This window comes from Urocitellus parryii, chromosome 6 (assembly GCF_045843805.1).
Source record: "Urocitellus parryii isolate mUroPar1 chromosome 6, mUroPar1.hap1, whole genome shotgun sequence".
NCBI lineage: Eukaryota > Metazoa > Chordata > Mammalia > Rodentia > Sciuridae > Urocitellus > Urocitellus parryii.
The window spans coordinates 193,910,127-193,930,973 of NC_135536.1; the positions used below are offsets into that span (position 1 = coordinate 193,910,127).

General features: G+C 35.9%; 1 protein-coding gene across 1 annotated transcript in view; it reads right to left on the reverse strand.

Moving 5' to 3' along the window:
• Ncoa3 (nuclear receptor coactivator 3) overlaps nt 1-20,847 on the reverse strand; it is a 123,324-nt gene that overhangs the window by 33,498 nt on the left and 68,979 nt on the right. Inside the window, exon 3 of the mRNA XM_077799731.1 lies at nt 8,301-8,370. The gene's annotated coding sequence lies outside the window, so the exon portion shown is untranslated. The remainder of the gene's footprint in view (nt 1-8,300; nt 8,371-20,847) is intronic.

Sequence of the window (20,847 nt, forward strand, 5' to 3'; positions counted from 1 at the left end):
CAACCCTAATATTGATAAAATTCTGTATTTTATTTATACCCCAGTGGAAAGCACAAATAGTTCTTATCTTGTGATTTGATAAGAACTCTTCAAATGATAAACCTAAATTATTCAGCCTATTTTGGCATTTTTCCTTCAAATCATTTCATTAATATTTATCATCTGTTTTTCTTCTATTAAATTAGAATAAGCCTGGACTATATAAACAACATTGTAAAACTCCCCTACATTCTGCTTAGAAAGAAGTAGGAAAACAGTAAAACCATGGGGCAGGGGAAATGTTTTGACACTAAACCACACAGTAACAATTATTTTAATACTGACTGACTGAAAACTCTACTAAAACATATTTTTCTAAGATAAAGATAAAAAGTATTTTATTGAAAAAGAACAATGAATTTTTAACACTCAGTGGATTATAATTTAAGATATATACCAAGTCTTCATTTACTAAGAATTTCATGTATACTAAACTCATTTGTAATAGGATAAGCACTGTTCTTTAATTCCAAGTCCTTGAGTGCAGGGTGCACACCTGGTACCTCAGAAGGCTGAGGCAGAGAAACACAAATTTCATATCAGCCTCAATGACTTAGAACTATCTCAAAATAAAAAAGACTCAGGATGTACCTCAGTACCTAGGTTCAATTTTAGGTTTAAAAAAAAAAAAAAAGAATTCCATGTCACCAATAAAGTTCAAACCTTCTATTTTTTTTTTTTTTTTTTTTAATGTTAGGATGTATCTGGCATTCAGTTGGGTCCACAAGACATATCCTGACTGACATGCACGTCCACTAGGTGGCAAAATACTACCAGAAAAGAAGACAAAAAAATGCAGGAAAAAGATGCCAATCAAACCTAAAATATGTAGCTCTAAAAACAACCCTAATCACGATTACTCAGGAATTCTAGACTATAGCATTATTTTACATATTCACTTTGTATAAATTAAATATAGACTAAATTCCACTCTAATTTTGATAGTAAAATGTAAAAGCTGACAAGTATTTTAAAGATATGCTGGGGTGTTTTTTCTCCCTGACATAAACCTAAGTCAAGAAGAGAAATAAAAATAACCTTAATTAATCGTATTCCCCCCAAAAAATGTGGCTCAATATGATTTTTAAAGCATACTCGGAACACACAATCTCAGGAGTACTGTATTTTCAAAACTATCAATGTCAAAATAAAAGGTCATTGTCACAAAAGATACTCTATATAAACTATCCAGATTAAAAGAATCTAAAGAGAAATGACCATTAAATATAATATTTGATCCTAGAATGGATCCTGTACTGTAGAGAAAAAATTCTAAAATATACATAACTGAGTTAATTGACAAATTACAATGTGGACAATAAATAAAGGTATTCTATCAATATTAAATTTACTGATGTTGACATATGAACTATGGTTATTGAAGAGTATCAATATTCTTATATTTAGGCTCAAGAGGCCATTATGTATGCAAATGGCCTTCAGGTGGTGGAGGAGGTATTATAAGTAAAAACCAGGAAGGGGAAGAAGGAGTGGAAGGGATTAAAGCAAAAAATTGGCACTGGGTCAATCTTGGGGGTAGGGGAGAGAAATTACAAAGCCATTGCGTTTTTCTTTTCCTTGTAACTTTGTTACTGGGATATAAGCAAAATTGAAAGCAAAAGTTTTAAAGTATGTTCAGGTTTGATTTTCTACTTTTCATATTTAAAAAGAGCAGTGATTCATAAGTACAAAAATAGATTGATCTAGCTACATATCAATTGGGTTTTCATCTGGGTCATTCAAAAGTTATCTTTAAATTGAATGGCAAACCATCCAATGAGTAATAACATCTCTTTATTTTAAAATACAATTTAGACTACATTCTATACAGTATTTTCCTACTCTGGTGACAAACATAAGCTAAATCTCAAAAACTGAGTGGAAAAAACTATTCAGTGATCAGTAACATTAACTTGAAAACTAATCTATATTTTCAATATTATGCCTTATACTTTGCTATGAAATATAAGCTGAATCCTCAGTATAGTGTAATGTGCCTAGCATATAATAAGTGTTCAATGAATGCATTGAATAAACACTGAATAAACATTCAACCTACCATATTTCAGAATTTCTTTCACTTTGATCTTAAAATCATTCAATGCAATCCTATTACTTTAAGCTTAATTTTCAATAGAGAATTTACACCAGGATAATCTCAATATGGAATTATCATATTATCAGTCAAAACCAGAAATGCACATGTCATTGGTGCTAAGTCAATGTTCAAATGCATATTGAGAAACCTAGAAATGTCTACTATGTCTATACATACAAAAGGCTCTTTCTCTTGACCTTGGCAGATAAACAAACAAGCTACAAGGTACACATAACCCTGTGCAGTCTCTGTGCTACCAACTTATTCTCACTAAGTTCAACAACGCCTAGGAACACAGGTAATTAATTCTCTAGAAAGGTGCTAACACAAAATCCTGGTAAAACATGATAAAGATGTATATCCAAACATGGACAGTATAATTATTTAAGACACATTATATTTCTCCTATTTCATTATTTTAGGAACAGATTTGACAAAGTTTTTTAAGACATGGACAAATCTTGGTACGTTCAGCGTTCAGTTATATAGAACCACAATGACCAAGAGGGAATGACAGCAAAATTCAAAGTAGAGCAAATCTCCAAAATCATTAAACTAAAGAAAATGGCCAACATGAGAAAGAAAGTATTTCCCCCAAAAAAAAAAAATAATAATTTTAATATATTCAATAACTAATTCCAGAGGACAAATGACTGGCACTTTTATGTCCAGTTCTCTACTTAATCTTAGTTATAAACAAACAAAAATTATAAATAAGCATTTGTTTTACTTGCCACGCATGTCTGCTTCTAAGAGAGTACACCTTCTAACTTGATAGAGAATCCTTTTTTAAAGTAAAAAGGTAAGCGCCCAGCATACAAACACTAAGTCTCGTCCATTTTCAGTCAGTAGTCAAGAAAGGAATGACAGAGAAGGCGTAGCATGTACCAGAACCCTGAAGTTCTAAAGGTTAATAATTGCAGATTGTAACCAGATAGCTTACATTCTTATTTTACATCTTAAATTAGTTTGGAGGATATATGAAATTGGAACACTCCATCTTCAAAGGAGAAATAATATAACACAAGAATTTCACAGCATACTTGATTATAAGACTAGACTTTCAACAGGGCATGAAGGTGTATGCCTAGAATCCCAGCTATTTGGGGGACTGAGGCAGGAGGAACACAAGTATAAGGCCAGTTTGGCAACTTGGTGAGATTCTGTCTCAAAAATTAAAAGGGTCAGAGTGCAGCTCAATGGAACAGCACCTGCCTAGCATGTGTGAGGCCCTATGTTCAAGCCCAGTATCACAGAAAGAAAAAAATATTAAGGCTTACACAGTTGAACAGAAATAATACAACATAGACATGCCTGTGTAAATATTATTTTGAAGTTTACAATGAAGAGATTCCCCCAATATACTGTTAAAATGGAAAGTTGCCACTAATGCACTTCCAGATAGACCACAATCAAATCACAAAGATCTTTTAAGCCCAGTATAGAAAAGAACTAGAGTAGAGAACTTTTCATTGAATCAGAATCAAAAACAAACTCAGTCTTTCAATGTGAACAGATCCTTAAGCCATTCTCACCATTATTTTGTCTGAAACACTTCTACTGAAGAGTCCTGTGCTATACTAATCAAGTGCACTAATGCAACAATACACACTTGAAGCTAGGATTACATTTAAGATATTTTATGTAATTACTTTAAATATAGAATAGTAATTTAGAGTATCTTTCAATGCTATAAAAATTCAATCTCATCTGTTATCTATATTATTCAAAAAAAAACAGAAGCATATCCATGATAAAATTTAAAATGATTAAGAATTTTCAACTAGGTAGAATTCTTCACTAGTCAGATGGACAGTAAGTACTCCTTATCCAAAAGAAAAAGATCTTCATCAACAATACCAATGTCCACTCTGAATTTTTTACTCTGAGTAAAAAGTTATTTTGGGAACCTAAGAAAAGTGATGCAGCACCAAAAGAGTAAGAGATGGGCTATCCAGTAAATCCAAATTGGCAAAGAGACCAACTAAATATTATGCTTTTCCTAAGTTAATAAAAAGAAGGAAGGCGATCATTTCTGTGGCATCATGGTGTTAAGCATCTCACATGATAACATATGCCTTGGAGGGCCATTATGAGTAACATTCAGTGTTACTCACAATGGCTTTCCAAGGCATATGTTACCATTCCATTTTGCAGAGAAGGAAATGGCTAAATAACTTTTCACAAGATCCCACAGGGATGTTGGATGGCAGAGCTAGGACTGCAGTATTTTTTTTCAGACTTGTTTTTTGTCTCTGCAGGTATGGGAACTGACTCAGGGCCTTGTTCTTCTATACAAGGGCTCTACTATTGACCTACATATATCCCCAATCCTTTTATCAGACTTCATTACCAACAAAATGTTATCAAATGTTTCTGAGGCATTTTATTCCCCACCACTTATTTACTTATACCACTGAATCATACTGTCTCTAACCAGTTTGCCACAAATTTCTTAGCTCGTCAATAAGAACATTGAAAAACTATAACATGCACAATTTAGGGACATGCAGCATAAGGATCAGAGGCCAGCTCAGCAGTCACTAATGCTGCTATCCTCTCCATCCCCTTAACCTAACCCTAATCATTGCTCCCCAAGTCACTGGGTAAACTGAGCTCTGTGGTAGTCTAACATTATCCACAACCCCTATTTCCATTTGAAATGAACAGTCAGTGGCTACACAAGAAAATTTGAGATCAGACAAGCAAAAACTATAACGAAAAATAACCTGTCAAGTATTGTTGTTCTGGGTTTGTAAAATTAAATGCTGGGGCCAAGAACTGTTGACTATTCCATGAGTAATTTAGTTTATCCATCGGGTTTGCCTGTCTGACTTATATAAGGTATGATTAAGTACACTAATTAGGGAGAGTTTCTGGGTGTCTCCTGAGAATCACAGTAACTTAAGGAAAGAAATTTCCAAACAACAGCTGTGGATTTCAATTGATTTACTGAAAACTGCTTGAAATGCTATGAAAAGTGTGAGAATGCTCAAGTCAATTGGGGGGGGGGGGGGGCAGGGAGCACTCCTGGGAAGAATTTGAGACATTCATTCATTCATAAAGACTCTACCCAAAATTCAAGTTTCTAATTGGCACTCCTTCTCAGACAATTCAATAGGCAACACCAGGTAATCTAAGGGCTTAATCCTGCAAGATTATTTCTTCCAAAATATCAAATGTGGATTTTTCTTCCCAGTCTGTTGACCATACTAAAAAATGTTTATACAGTTCCAAGAAAACTGGCACTGTGAAGGGAAGGACCAAAGATAAATATAACCCATTACATGCTTAAGGGGCAGAGGGAGACAAGAAGGACACAAATCCATAAACATGGAGCCATTATGCAAGCTTCCTCATCAATTGGATGATATGTTCAAAGAAGCTCCTTTTAACCATGGTAAGAAGGATAAAAGTCATGAAGAGACAGCAAGAGGGTAAAGAGAGGCAAAGTTTCAGATAAAAACAATCTGCAGTTGAGTACGGTGGCGGTGGTGCACACCTGTAATCCTAGCAGTTTGGGAGGCTGAGACAGGAGGATCATGAGTTCAAAGCCAGCCTCAGCAAAAGCAAGGCACTAAGCAACTCAGTGAGACCCTGTCTCTAAATTAAATACAAAATAGGGCTGAAGATGTGGCTCAGTGGGCAAGTGCCCCTGAGTTCAATCCCTAATACAAAAAAAAAAAAAAAAATCCTCAATCAGGGGTGATGGTAAACACCTGTAACCCCACAACCAAGGAAGTTGAAGCAGGAGAATCTCAAAGTTTTAGGCAAGCCTTGGCAATATATCAAGATCCTGTCTCAAAATAAAGAGGATTGGGGATATAAATCAGTGGTAAAGCACTCCTGAGTTCGATCCCTACTACCCCAGAACAACAATAATCTGGCAATATCCTTTGCTTCTATTACTAATAATTTATTATGTTTCTGGAATAAAGTATAAACCACCTAATTAATTCATTTTTCAATTTAATTCCCTCTCAGCTCAAACACTTGCATGCCCAGGATCAAAGATGAGTGACACCACAAACTGCTAGAAATCTCAAGCTAGCTGAAAAGAAAACCATATAAACAAATTTGGTACGTGTTAAAATGAAAAAACCACAGAAAGACAGCCAAGAGAAAACCTACTAATCTACAGCTTTTTTTATTTATTAGTTATTGGCGGACACAACATCTTTGTTTGTATGTGGTGCTGAGGATCGAACCTGGGCCGCACGAGGTAGCAAGGCGAGCATGCTACCTCTTGAGCCACATCCCCAGCCCCTAATCTACAGCTTTTTAAAAACAGAAAAACTATACACCTGGTGTCTATAATAAACTATCTTTGCAGACACATATACAAGAAAATGGTATAACCTTGGATCCTGGTAATTTCTTTTCCTCTTACCTTTAGTTTATTGCCAACATGTAGGGAAAGGGGCTAGCAAGGAAAATAAAGTAAAATGTCCTATTATTTTTAATATATGAATTAAACTGAAAAGCACCTGAATGTAAATTGACTGTTTAATGTGGAAGGTCACATTCTCTCTCCTCTCTCTTTATGCCTCTCCTTTTCATTCTTAATCAACAGGCTGACTCCAGTGCTCCTTCACAATTTTGTTCTGGTTTCAACCTGACAAAGTTGAATTCAAACACAAACTCCCCAGAGGCTCTAGTACCAGAAATGGGCATACCAATTAGCCAACACAGGTGTTAGCTGCAACTGGAAGCTTGTTGCCAGGAGACTTCTCAACCTCCATGTGAGCAACAGAGTTGAAGTTCACAGATATACACTGTGCAGAGGGAGTTAAGCAAGCCAATTCCATCTAAATTGATAATCCTCTCCTGATAGCATACTAACTAGCTGTGTAACTCTTGTTTTAAAGGTTACGTTTGACTCTATAATAATACAATATAATACACTGAATCTATCTCCCATACAGAACTAAATCTGAGCTTCGTGAGTTTCATTTTCAACATCTTATTGTCAGCTGTACTTCATCCTCATCACCACCATCATTAGTAGCCTCATGAGCCTAAAAGTTTCTAGCAAAGGATGATTACAGAAACATTTCCTACTTTGTTTGTAATCTTAAGTCATTAATTTCTTTTTAAACTTCTCCTATACCCCTCTTCTATTTAGAATATCCTGCCTCTAAAATCAAACTCCACTGCCAACTTTGGTGAAACCATCCCTAACTCTTCTGGTTAGAGAAAGTTTTCTCTTTTTTATCGTGATGTTTTTGTGTTTTGTTTTGTTTGTACTGCGATTTGAATTCAGGGGCTTGTACATGCTAACTGAGCTCTGCATCCCCAGTCCTTTTTGACACAGGATCTAAGTTGCCCAGGCTGGCTTTGAACTTATAGTCTTCCTGTCCCAGCCTCCCAGGTTGCCACAATTACAGGTATGTGCCACAGCACCCAGGTAGCTTTTATACTTACATTGTAATATTTTAAATACTATACTATTTCTATTCATTTTTCTCTCTCTACTTCCTATACTGTAAGTTCTACCAGTAAAATGCTTTTATATAAGACTCTTGTTTATTGCAAAACTCCTCTTTTTTACTAACACCACTTCCGTTGTTCCTTTTTCCACCTCCAGTTTCTCCATTTCCTTCCCATCAGCTGTACTTTTGACCAACTCCTCATCTTCCAAAAATACAGAGAAGGTTTATAGAGGGGAAGTAAGTAAATACTTTGTAGAAAGTTTCTTCTTTCAGAATTGTTATTTTTCACTTAGGTCTTCCCATTCCAAGAATATAGTGGCTTCAAGCTACCTATAAAACTCAATCAAGGGTCTGAATCCTTCAGCTGATTTACTACGATACAATAAAGACAATGAGGCTTTTTTGGGATCAAACTTGAGAAATAAATCTCAATTTCATCGCTTCATTAAAGGTAAACTCTCATCACCTGTAAAAAGCTTACCACTTGTAAAAACTGGGGATAATCATATCTTACATATTCATGTTTACTGGGAGGCTAAGAAGCAACACATAGCAAGCAATTGGTGTAGGGAATACTGTGATTCCCCCCAAAAGTACAGGACACCAAGAACAAAGATGCCCATTCAGCAACATTCATACTACTCTCTTTTGAAGAACAAATAGCTACAAATATCCCAATTGAAAAGACTCAGACAGAGCTGGGGATGTAGCTCAAGAGGTAGCGCGCTCACCTGGCATGCGTGCGGCCCAGGTTTGATCCTCAGCACCACATACAAAGAAAGATGTTGTGTCCGCCAAAAACTAAAAAAATAAATAAATATTTTTAAAATTTTTTTTTAAAAGTAAGAAAGAAAAGACTCAGACAAATAACAAAGTAACCAGAACTATTCAGGCTATCTTCAACTTACAAATAGCTAACCAGAATTCAAAACATTTTCTCACTGAAATAGTGTGGTGAATGGTAGATAGGAGCTACCATGTTGTTTTCATACAACCATGAAAACAGAATGAATCAAAAATATTAAGTATGTGTTCTTACGATAAATAGGTATAATTAAAGAATAAACAGGCATATTTTAGAGGATTCTGAAAAGACTCTCCAGGTACCCCAGATACAGTACACAGTGTGGGGTTTTGGTGGCTTGCTCATTTTAAGGATCTCTTTTTACCTCTGAATTTGTGTTTTAACTTTTCTTTGACAGACATAAATATCACTATATTATTTATACCTAAGGTTGTTCCTCTGACTCATAATAAAAACATAAGTAGCAAAGAGAGAAATAAAACAAAAATCAAAGATTTTAGCCCCATTAAGGTAAGTTCAAAGAGCTGGATAAAAAGAAACAGTGGAGATGTGAGCAGGATATTAGCACAAAGCAGAAATAAAATCTGATACAAATTCAATTAATAAGCAATAAAGGTAAAACTGATGATATACCACATGCCCCAGTGTCTTCTAATCAGTTTTTTAATGTGCCTCACAGAAGACAACACGGGGGTGGTGGGGTGGGGAGGGGAGTTAGAACTGAAGAGTTACCACCTGGTAACCTAACAGTCGGGAACAGCAAAGCTGATACAGTAGATGGCACTAGAAAAATAAGGAAGGTAAATGGTAACAACAGGGAACTAATCAAAGGCAAAGGCAGAACCTGTAGAGAAAAGAACAAAGTAGAACACACTTCGCCCTGCATTATAAAGTTGTCCCTGTCCACCAACATCCGAAAATATAAAGAAACTATGTGGGTTTACCTGTGATACTGACATTATAATTAACAATGTGGAGATTTAACTGATAAAACACTGAGTTATTTTTCAATGATAAAGTACTGAAGGTGGGAAAGGGAATAAGATGTATCATAGAAAAGTACATTTGGGGTAAACTTCCTCCTCTATAAAAGCAAAGAGGTTGGGGATTGAGATTTCCAACTCCAGCAACAGGACTCAAGGAATCTGACTCATAAGATTTCATCATCTTTACTTCTGACTGTGGCCTTGTCCTTTTCTTCCCCTGTAACCTCACAACTTATTGTTCAATGATTATAATTCCACTAGTACTTTAAATAACTTTAAACAACTTCAACAGAACCATGGGGGAGGGGGGGCGTTTACAGGGGATTGAACTCAGGGGCACTTGACCATTGAGCCACATCTCCAAACCTATTTTGTATTTTATTTGAAGACAGGGTATCACAGAGTTGCTTAGTGCCTCGCTTTTTGCTGAGGCTAGCTTTGCACTCCCAATCCTCCTGCCTCAGCCTTCCAAGCCGCTGGAATTATAGGCATGCACCACCACATCCCCGCAGAACCATTCTTTTAAAACAATGTTTCCATATCCCTAGAAGATACATGCTAGTAACTGAATTTACCTTTTCAAATAAGTCTCTAAGACTACAGATAACAATAAGGTACTCTTCATTTCAAAAAGCTATAAGGATGGGCTGGGGCTGTAGCTCAGTGGTAGAGCTCCTGCCTCGTACTTGTGAGGCACTGGGTTTAATCCTCAGTATGAATGAATGAATGAATGAATGAATGAATGAATGAATGAATGAATGAATGAATGAATAAATCATGGCTATCTACAACTAAAAAAAAAAATACTTAAAAAAAAAAAAAAGCTAAAGAATTTCAAATGACTTTACTCTCAAGTAAGAGCCAGGCATTGTGGTACACACCTATAATCCCAACTACTAAAGAGACTGAGGCAAGAGGATTTCAAGTTCAAGGCCAGCCTGGGCAACTGGGGGGCGGGGGGGTGGTGAGAGACAGAGAGAAAGGAGACAGGTATATCTGACCTGATTTAAACTCTATGCAATATACAGAAACATCTTGTTACCCCACTATTAGGGATAATTTTTGTTTCCATGTGCCAGTAAAAATTTTTAATTAAAAAGTAAGCCAAGACTGGAAGACCACACCTGTAGTTTCTGCTACTTGGGAGATGGGCAGGAGTTCACAAGTTCAAGGCCAGGCTGGGCAACATGGTGCGATTTAGTCTCAAAAAGGGCCAGGATGTAGCTCAGTGGCAGAGAACTTTCCTAGCATGTGTAATGCCCTGGGTTCATCCCCAGCACTACACAAATAACTAAATAGATGAATGAATAAATAAATTTCTAAAATCATTATCCATCTCAGGATGACAACAACAAATAATCCATGAGAGCATATATAACAAAAAGAAAACGTTTGTGGTGTCATTTATTTGTTGAAGGGTGAGGTAGAGTTGGTAGAAAAGTTAAAAGTTATCAGAACTTAAGTTCAACAACCTCACCCAGTTATTTCTATATACTGTGTGGAGCTAAAAATCTGTATCTCTAAAGTCACGATAATTTAGGTGTGAAAAAATAAACAATACTGAAGAATAGCATGAAAGGCACATTACTCAACTTCTGTGAAGTCATGCAGAACTGGTTAAAACCAAAACCTACTTCAGCAAATATCTTAAGAGTGGTCTTCAACACTCTTCAACATATTTGGGTATTATCCACATAAACAAAGGAAAAAGCATTCCCCATTTTATGTGTCTGTAATGTTGATCATAACAGACAAAGCTTTTTGCTTTCAAGGAGCTATTACCCAGTGTCAGGGATCAAACTAGTTAGTGCGTAATCACATATTATATTATGTGCTACCAAAAGAGATTAATAAAAAGCAGTAGCTGATCTATGATTCAAAGGCAGGAACAACAGCCAGGCTTGGTCATGCATGTATACAGTCCCAGCTACTCAGGAGGTTGAGGTGAGAGGATCACAGACCATGTCTCAAGAAAGCAAAAGCACTATATCTTTTAGTAGTAAACTGCAGATTTACATCAGAGATTAAGGAATTTGAACAGCTAAGTAACAGCCTTATACAGCTGTTCAAATTCCTTAATCTCTGATGTAAATCTGCAACTTACTACTAAAAGATAAAGTGTAAGGTTGATGACAACTAAATTGTCCTTGAAATTGGCCAGACCTCATTGGTTAGCTCGGGCCTCCTTCATGTTTCAGCAAAACAGAACAGAAGCAGCTGAAACAGAAACTGGGCTGTGCTGCTGCACAGACAGAGCAAGGTAAAAGATTTAATTCAAATACTTCAAGCATTGCAGCCAAATTCACTACATCAGTGTGCCCAAGCTTTTTGTCTTGGGATTTCTTTATCTCTTAAAACCTGGGAGTCCTGGGGCTGGGGCTGTAGCTCAGTGGTAGAGCACTTGCCTATCGAATGTGAGGCACTGGGTTTGATCCTCTGCATCACATAAAAATAGACAGGCAGATAGACAGATGTATTATGTCCATCTACAACTAAAAATATATTTTTTAAAAAACTGGGATTCCTAAGAGCCTTCCTATGGAGTTATATCTACCAATATTTACCATATTTGAAATTAAAACTTAGAAACATTTGAAATATTAATTTTTAAAGCCTATTACATACCAACAGTTTTTGTGAAAAATAATTTTTCTGAAACCAAAAAATTCAAGGAATGGCACTGTTTTAAATTTTTGCCCAGCATATGCCTCTATTAACAGAAGACATTTATTGTTTCAATGTTATTAGGAATAAAGCTATGAAGAAAATTCACCCTCACACAGACATGCTAGTTAAAGGAAAGAATATTTTAATAGCCTTTCACAAATAATTATGAATATTTTCCCTTAATATTACACTAAAACTTCACACATGGTAGTTTTATGTCTGTTTTGAGGTACTGGGTAGTTTTGTTTGTTTATTTGGGCAGTACTGGGGATTGGACCCAGGGCTTTGCACATGCTATGTAAGCGCACTACCAAGAAGCTATATCCCCAGCCTGTGTTTAAGACTGGGAGGTCACTAGTCTTGAACCTACAATCCTCCTGCCTCAGCTTCCTGAGTAGCTGGGATTATAGGCATTGCCCCTGCACCCAAGCAAGCAGTGATTTCTTAAAGGTTAACCAAGTAGGAAAAGAAAAACATTTCCCTCTATCCTAAATTCTTAGCTAGAAAAGATCACTGTAAGAAAAGACAGATCAATAAAAGAAAACAAACCAAGTTCTTAACATGCAAACCCGATGCATATATGGGAGACACCCAGAGGGGAAAAAAATCTTTTTTAAAGGGTCATTGAGAATTGGAGTGAAAGAAAGAAAGAAGGTATGAGGGGGAAATAGCTATGGGAAGGCAACCAGGGAAAAACATAGTCAACACTAGTTACCGTCTGTTAAGTCAGTGCCTTCTCCATTGATAACTTCAGTGATTTAGTCATCCTGCTCTTCCTAGCCTTGAGGGAGAAGTTCTTACAAAAGGAGTTCTAATAGGATAAGTGCCTCATTTCAGAGCTTTTCCTGGATTGTATCTCAAAATAATCCTTTTTTTTTTTTTAACATTTATTTATTTTTAGTTTTCGGCGGACACAACATCTTTGTTTGTATATGGTGCTGAGGATTGAACCCGGGCCGCACGCATGCCAGGCGTGCGTGCTACGGCTTGAGCCACATCCCCAGCCCCCAGATGTTTTCCTTAAGTGACAGGTTCACCTCAACTTTAAGACATAGTCGGCCAAACACCTAACTTTGAGAGGGAAAAAAAAAAAAAAAAAGCTGTCATTCTTTCTAGTATAACTATATTCCATGAAAAATGTGGTTAGTTCAACTCACAACAACTGCCCAAGTGCTCTTCATCAAGACAATAATCAACTTCAGCAGGCAGAAGTAAAAGAAATGAACAAATTTTGCTACTTCATCAAAAACAATTTTTAAAAACATTTTTAAGTTATAGATGGACACAATACCTTTATTTTGTTTAATTTTTAAGTGGTACTGGGGATCAAATGCAGTGCCTCCCATGTACAAGGCAAGCACTCTGCCACTGAGCCACAAAATTCACCCCACCCCACCCCCCACCCCCATCAAAGACGATTCTTAATTGTGAAGTTGTGCATGGCAATAAAGGAGTTACATACTAGTAGAGTCTGGTGCTACCATTCAGTAGCAATCAGGGTAGTGACCCTGATTCATGCTAAGGTGCCAGCAGCTTTATGCATCATTGTTTTGCAGCTCCAATGTAAACATCAACAGTATAAAAATGGGAAATAACATATTAGTATTACCATGAAACCAGTTTTAACCATGTGAACTCCCAAACAGGTTCTCAGGGACTCCCAGGAATCCCTGAACTACACTTTGAGAACCATTGTACTAGACAGATTTAAGATTGGGGTTGAGAGGTTGAAACTAGTGTTTTCTCCCAAGTTCCTTTACATGTCCATTTAATAACTATTTTAGTGTGTAATCTCTGCAGGCCTATATATACCCAAGCCACATGAGACCAAAAGAACATGGGGTTTCTCAATAAAATGACACAGTGAATTAATACTTTCAACCAACAACACCCTCACACCTTGCTCTGAATATAATAATCACAAAATGTGCATATTAACTTAGAAGACACCGATAGTCCAAAGACATGTCATGTTTGAGCATAAGACACAAAGCAAACCCTAAAGCAATGAATTGGTCAACTCTCTGAACCTAATGAGCTTCAGGACCAGAGACAAGCAAAGGTGGTCAGGAAATCAAATCATGCACAAAATAACAGAACCAAAGCAATGCTTAAAAAAAAAAAAAAAAAAGGCTCATAGACAGAAACCAAAATAGAAAACAGAAAGCACAAAGGCAATAAATATGGAGGCAAAAGTGGCAGAAAGGAAAAGTTAACTTCCCACTGAAAATGAAAACCATAAACTAAAATTCCAAGGTGTATTTAAAAACTAAACTAAAAAAAGACAGCCAAGGCAAGAAAGTCATCAATATGAGAAAACAAATTTAATACTCAATAAAATAAAATCTTCAAGTGAGTTTTAAAATAAATGTTCATGATCCTTAATGAGAAAAAAACTGATAAACATTGAAAAAGAAAAATAAAAAGTGAATGCAGAAAATTTTGTAAATTTACATAAATGATAAATAATAGCTGGGTGCAGAGATGCACATCTATAATCCCAACTACTTGGGAGGCTAAGCCAGCATTGCAAGTTTAAGGCAAGGCTGGGCAAGTTAGCAAAACCCAGTCCCAAAATTAAAATAAATTTTTTAAAAATGGCTGGGGATGTGCTCAGAGATAGAGCATTTATCTAACATGTAGGAAAACCTGGGTTCAATCTCTGGTATCCAAAAAAAAAAGATAGTGCACTTCCCATATGATCAACTCTGGATAGACTTGATTTGCATGGGATATTTGTTTGAAACCAAAACTTTCTATAATAAAGTTAATTCCAGGCAAAATGAAAACACACACACACACACACACACACACACAATTAGTGAATCAGCTAAGAAAATTGATCAAACAAATGAAGCATGAGGGGGAAATTTCAAAGACAGATTTCAGAAATAATTTGCGCTCCGGCATGATCTTACCAAATTTACATTTCTGAACTTCAATTTCTTAAAATGGACATACCAACACCTGACAATTATTGAAAGGATTAAAAAACATATTCACTAAAAGTATCTCAGTATCCGACAAAGGGTGGGCTCTTAAAAAATAGCTCCCTTGACAGGGGATATGGTTCACTGGTTAAGCACCACCAGGTTCTTTCCCAGGTACCAAAAAAACAAACAAACAAAAACAGAGCTAACTTGAAAAATGACTTCCTTAATAATCTATGACTATTAAGACAAATAGAATAGTTATTTAAAAAGCAGATTTTTGCTGCTAACTATAAAGCAACAAAGTCTATAACCTAGATGAATTAAGGAAATGAATTACTTGTGTTTTTTAATTTCTAAATTAGCTGAATAACTGAAGCATGCTGTCTAACCCTCAGTACCTAAAAGAAGTACCAATATGCTGTCCTTAGTTCTTTTTCTGCTATAACAGAATACCTGAGATTGGATAATTCATAAAAGAATAGAGATGTGATTTGGCTTCTGGCTCTGAAAGACAGGAAGTCCAAGAGCATGATGGTAGCATCCAGTGAGGGGCTTCATGCTGCATCATTCTCTGGGAGAAAACATGCAGTGTGCAAAGCAAGAGGCAAGCAGGTAGAACTTCCTCTTTTTAACAAGGGCCCACTCCTTAACAACTAACACAATCTTATGATAACACATTAATCCATTGCCTAATTATTTTCTAAAGGTCCCACTTCTTAATACTGTCACAATGGCAATTACATTTCAATCTGAGTTTTGGAAGGTAAACTGAAACCACAACAAATGTTAAGATCCACAGTTAAAGTTTGGTTTGTGGTACTGAACTGTTCTTATGCAGACACTTCAAGAGTTTTTTTTTTTTTTTTTTTTTCCTTTCTTTGTTTCTTTTATTTAAGACAGCACCTTACTATGTTGACCAGCGTGGTCTCAAATTCACAGGCCTAAGTGATCCTCCCGCCTCAGACTTCCAAGTAGCTAGGTCTACAGGCACATGCTGCTCGGCCAAGTCCAAATATTTTCTTTAAACCTCTCTAATAAATGTGTATTTCTCCATCAAAAGAATTTGTAGAAACAGAAAAACTCTTATTAAAAAGGGCACTTGGGTCACAAGTGACTAAAAACTATTTCTTCCTTGAAAATTCATGTGAATGTTTGTAGTTGATGCTCTGTGATTTTTTTTTTTTTTTTAATGTAAAGACACTGGTGATTTAACTTGCCCAAGTTTACATTCTTAAGAAAATGGCTTTTCAAATGCCAAAAGGAAAATGAAAAGGGAGTCAGGCTTCTTATATTTCAAATGGAACTAGGGAGAGAACTAATTAAGTAATGAAATAAACAATTTACATGGTACATACATATCACAGAACAGGCTTATTTAAAAAACCCAAATAAAAATTATCATACACACACATAATTAATTTCAACTTCCTTCCCAGGCTATAGGAATCAAGGCCCCAAACTATTGAACCATCTGTAAATGAAAAAAACAGTAGGATTGCAAATGTGCATGGCCCATTTATTTTCTGAAGTCAAAGCATGTCTTCTGTCACCTTGCAGCAAGTCAATGTGATCTGCATACTGATGTATCCAATGAGTCCTCATGTCTGAAACTAATATCAACCATAAAATCTGTTTGTTTGTTTGTTTGTTTGTTTAATGTTGGTCTTCTTTTTCTTGTACTGGGGATTTAACCTAAGGGTGCTCTATCGATGAGCTACATCCCCAGCCCTTTATTTTTATTTTGAGACAGGTCTTGCTAACTTGTCCAGACTAGCCTCAAACTCAGAATCCTCCTGCTTCAGCCTCTCAAATTGCTGGGATTAAAGTATACACCACTAAAAAGTGTTATTTTAACAAGTTTGCCAACACATTATGACCTTAACAGTTTTATCCTAGAATTCTTTTCAAGTTCTTATCACAATCTAAAGAGAATTTTTAAAAACTAAGAACCAAAACTAAAAATCATATCATTCCAATTCCATTTGTCACCCTCCAGAAAAATAAAATAACAGACCCTATAAATATCTTTTCAGGGCTGGGGTTGTGGCTCGGTGGTAGAGCACTTGCCTCGGATGCATGAGGCCCTGGGTTGGGTCCCCAGCACCACAGAAAAATATTGTGTCCATCTACAACTAAAAAAAAAAATTTAGTTTCAAACAGAACAGCAAATATACCAGTAGTTAAGAGGGTGGGGGTGTTATATCTGTAATTCCATTTTCTACATTGGACCAAATTTTGTGTTAGGGAAATGAAAGAAATGCCAAAATTACAATTATGTCACAAAAGTACTATCTGGAGAATGTTTTAGTTTTGGGTTCTTTGGGGGGTTTTTTGGTTTGGTTTTGGTTTGGGGGGGTTGGTTTTTTTGACATACGTTACCCAAACTGGACTTGAACTTGTCATCCGCCTGCCTTGGCCTCCCAAGGAGCTGGGATTACCGACATGTACGACAGTGTCCAAATTACAAGATAAAATTCCAAAGAAATGAATTCAATAACCTGCACTGTTGATCTTCAGGTGCTTGTATACTCATAACTTTAATGTATGAAGCTCATTGAGAATTTAAACTTAAGTTTTTTATTAACAAGCTACCATGATGGAAAATACATTTAAAGTTTAGAAACATATGTTGACCATGTGTGCACATGCAAAGCTTTCAAAGTTGCTTTAAAACGTGAAAATGAGTAGAGCTCCTGTTATCCTTGATAAATGTCAGCTGTCATGTACTTATGTCCAATACACACTATTTTTCACAAAGCAGAGATCCAGAAAGGCCAATTATGAATCCAACAGCTGTGTGCAATGGTTATACATAGCAAATTCTATTCAAGGTCAGAAGTTTAGAGGTTTTCAATATCAACTTCTAAATAATACATCTCTATATGTTCAAAATTACAGATTCAGAAACATATTCTTATTATTAATAACAGTTTGTAAAAATAAAGCCAAAATCACAAGAAGAAAGTAATCACAAGTTTGGCCCATAAGAAATAAGACCATTTATAACAGAGATATAAATGGGACTCTTTGTATAGTGATTCACTTTTTAGATCATTTCAGCTGATGTTTAAGCCAAGAGCATTTATTAAAGTTGCAAAATTAAGTACCACAAGAGCTGTATTACTGGCCTGACATTTTTTAATAACAAAATCTGTCCAAATTCAATAAAATTATCAGGGAGGAGTGGGGAAACAGTGCTGGGAACTAAACGTGGAGTCTTTGTAGGAAAATGCTCTACCACAGAGCTACATCCCCAGCCCAAAACTTTTCAATTTGATGTATAATAAACAAACAGAATAATGGGTTTCATTGTGGCTCATCCATTCATGTACATAACATAATTTGATCAATTTCATCCTCCAGTATCTCCCCTTGCCCTCTTCCTCCTTCCCCCAATTCTCTTCCTCTGTCTCAATAGCCTTCCTTCTATTTTCATGGATCCCTTTTTTCCTTCTCTAGCTTCCACATGACAGAAAACATAAGACCTGTGACTTTAGAGTTGGGTTTATTTTGCTTAACATGATGCACTGAATTCCTCAACCAATAAGCATAATGGCATCAAATTAAAAAGTTTCTGCACACCAAAGGAAACAACAGCAGGGAGAGAGTCTACAAAATGGGACAAAATCTCTGTTAGCAATTCTTGCAAAAGAGGACTCACATCCAGAATACATAAAGAATTCCAAAAACGTAAAATTAAAAAAAAAAAATTTCAATCAGAAACTGGGCAAATGACTTAAGCATACACTTCTAAAAAGAAGTACAAATGGCCAACAATTATATGATAAAATATTCAACATCCCTAGTCTTAAGGAAAATGGAAATTAAAATACCACACTAAGGGGCTGGGGATATGGCTCAAGCGGTAGCGCGCTCGCCTGGCATGCGTGCGGCCCGGGTTCGATCCTCAGCACCACATACCAACAAAGATGTTGTGTCCGCCGAGAACTAAAAAATAAATAAAAAAAAAAAAATACCACACTAAGTTTTCACCTCACTCAATTTAGACTAGCAATCACCAAAAACACAAGTAAGGGGCTGGGAATATAACTCAGCTGGTAGAGTGCTTGTCTTGCATGCACAAGGCCCTGGGTTTGATCCCCAGCACCACCAAAAAAAAAAAAAGAAGAAGAAGAAGAAGACCACACAATAATAAATGTTAGAGAGGATGGGGGATGATTCTTATACACTGTTGATAAGAAAATATAAATTAGTACAGCCACTATGGAAGTTCCTCAAAAGACTAGGAATGAAACCACCATATGAACCAGCTCTACAACTCTTCTGTATTTATCCAAAAGAATTAAAGCTCCAGTGGTGCAGCCCTGTAATCCCAGCAGCTCAGGAGACTAAGGCAGGAGGATCATAGTTTAAAGTTAGCCTCAGCAATTTAGTAAGACCCTGCCTCAAAACAAAAAATGAAAAATAAGAAAAGGCTAGGGATGTGGCTCAATGGTAAGCACCCCTGGGTCCATCCCTGGTGGGGGATAGGGGTGGGTGGGAAGAAATATTAAGCAAGCATACTACAGAAAGAATATGCATACCTGTTAATGGCAGCACAATTCACAATGCCCAAGTTATGCAATTAGCCTAGGTGTCCGTCCACAGATGAACAAAAGAAAAGTTGGGGTTTTTTTTTTGTGTGTGTGTCTATGTGTACACAGAGACTATAAATGTTTTTTATATATTATATACACACATATATACAAAATGGATTTTTATTCAGTCATAAAGAACAAAATTGTGTTGTTTGCAGAAAAACTGATGAAACTGAAGACCGAAACTGTCTTTTCTATGAACAATTACTAAAACTTCATCTCCACTGGTTTCCACAGCAGGAAAAAGGGAAACAGATCAGTATCACAACTACTTTTCAGTTTTCTTACAACTTTACAGTTTTCAATATATACTGTGAAAGCTTCACCATTAAAGTAAGCAGACTTAACCTTTGGTCTTTGACTTTAATAATAAAATACAACTATTAATAGGAATTTTCTTTTAAAACCCTCCCCTATACAGTCTAGAACCCATGCTCAAAAAAAAAAAAAAATCCCATTTTAAAGTAAACTGCTACATCAATATTTGATTCAAAATATTTAAGCTTTTAAAATTATAAATGCATTGGGTTTCTCTTATCTAAAAGTTAATAAACTTAATAAATACATAAAATTTTAAATTTTAAAAAGGGGGGATGAGGAAACAAGCACTCAGATAATCTTAAGTAAAATAGTTGTGGCTTTTCCACTTGTATCCACAGCCTACCAAAAGTATGGTAAATGTTTTTTACTGTAGTTATAAGCTTGAAAATAATAACTGATATCTGCAGGTACTGTGCTAAATAGTCACAGGTGTCTAACAAACATTTAATGGACAAATAGGCAAAAACAGATCAGTCTGGAGATGACTTTTTTCTTTATTTAGGAATAAAGTCCTCTCAACATAAACTTAATACATGGAAAAGTTACGCTGCTAGAATTTACATTGGCCCTATAATCACAGGTTAACTTCTAAAATAAAGACTCATTTATAAAAACTGAGGTGACAACTGGGAATGTAACTCAGGGTAGAGTATATGAACAAGGCCCTGAGCTTAATCCAAGAACCACACATAAAAAAAGAAAATAGTAATAATTAAGGTAAGTGCAATTAAAGCATGTATGTACACACGAGCATTGCCACTTTGGAGACACAACCTAGAATCTCATGTGCTCTACCACTGAGCTACATCCCCAGCCCAAAGCATTACTCAAGAAACCTAGAAATGTTTGAGAAAGACAACAAGCCTTTTGAAATCAGTCTTATGAGACAAATACCATAAAATTCATCTATGACATAATGCTCTTAATAGTCTTGAATATATTTGCTACATTCTTTAACAGCTTTAATG